Genomic DNA, 1652 nt, shown 5'->3' with positions numbered 1-1652 from the left:
GGGGCGGGGACAAGGTCTCGGTAGGGGAGGGGTCTGGCCGGGGCGGGTCCCCAGAGTGTGGAGCGACGCAGAGTTCGCCGTCTTCCTGCTCGCGAGGCGCAGGCCGGTGCGGGGACGCCGCGCACCTGTCCAACGCCGAGGTGAAGTCGCCCCTCGCAGCGCCACATCAGGAAGAACGTACAAAACGCGTCCGCAAAGCACGGGCAACCACCAGAATCTTTTAAAACAATTCAGATTCTGAAGCAAACAACTTTTTAAATAATAAATCATCCCGTGAAAAGCCAGGATTTTGAAGAATTGTATTTGGACATATTTCAATGTGGTTGATGTCTGAATAGGAGGGGTCCAAATATTTTCTGTCTTTGGTTTCTGCGACTCTTACTCTGACCTTGATTCCAAGCGCTTCCAATTTTTTATTTTAAAAAGTTCCATATAAAACCTTCACATTTTAGGAAAGGAAGAATATAATTCTTATTCTGAAACAGAATGTATGTCCCAAAGAACATGATGTAGTATTGCTACACTTTGTAGCAATCACAAACCCAACTCCTTCCGAGAACAAAATTCAGATTTTACTGAAAGAAACTCGAGGAAGGGCAATGTTTTCCAGATCCCGGTTTGTCGAATGTCTCCCTTGCCACATGCTTTGAATTCATTTCCTAAATGGGGGTATAGTTTTGAACTTGTAAAGCCGACAGGAACCAAATGAAATTGCAGATCTTGGAACAAAGACACAGACTTGGGTATGAAGGGTCCTTTATCTAGCATTAAGCACATATTTAGTCAAGGAGCAAAAGTTAAATCAAAGACAGGCAAAAACAAACGAACCACAAACAAGAGGAAAAAAACCCTGGCAGAAATGGGGAAGATAAGCTGGGCTTGGTGCAATCCGGGTCTGACTTAAGCACCGCAGACATTCCCAGAGGCGCGCTCCTTTTCTCCATTTGGTAAGGCTTATGATTGCTTGATGGCTGTGAAGTCCATGATGAAAACATGTTGGTTTCAGTGGAATAACAGCTAGCCCCTAAGCATGTGGAGAAATTGTCAAAGGCTCGCCCCTTTACAAACTGCAAGGGACCATCCGAAAGACATGCACCCCACATTCATCCTCTCACTTCTGGTCACCTTGAGCAGTAGCAGAATCTATCAAATATAAGGGAATTCTCAAATGGTTTAAGCAATACCAGCATCTCCATTTTTCTTCAAATGTTTAGCAGAAATCTAACATGGCTTTAGAAACCGTGGACTCCTTGGCCCACCCTTGTGTCCTTTGTTTTTATTTGTGTGAGAAAAATATACATAACCGAGTGTTTTCAGAAAAATTTCCCCTTAACCTTGTGGGAAGTTCAGAACTAGGGACACACCCTGCGCACAGTCTAGTAACAATTTTACTTTATCTGGGCGTAACGGTACCACAGAGTGCTACGAGGGTAGCACTAACCCGAGATGTGTCTTGCTGAGAGACTGAGACTTTGTTTGTTTGTGACAGAATCTCACTCTGTTACCCAGGCCGGAGTGCAATGGTGCAATCTCAGCTCACTGCAAGCTCCGCCTTCCGAGATTCAAGCCATTCTCCTGCCTCAGTCTCCCGAGTAGCTGGGACTACAGGCACCCACCACCGTGCTCGGCTAATTTTTGTATTTTTAGTAGAG

Source organism: Colobus angolensis, unplaced genomic scaffold, assembly GCF_000951035.1.
Source record: "Colobus angolensis palliatus isolate OR3802 unplaced genomic scaffold, Cang.pa_1.0 Scaffold137, whole genome shotgun sequence".
NCBI lineage: Eukaryota > Metazoa > Chordata > Mammalia > Primates > Cercopithecidae > Colobus > Colobus angolensis.
The sequence above is the reverse complement of the archived record's forward strand: the minus strand, read 5'-3'. Positions refer to the sequence as shown.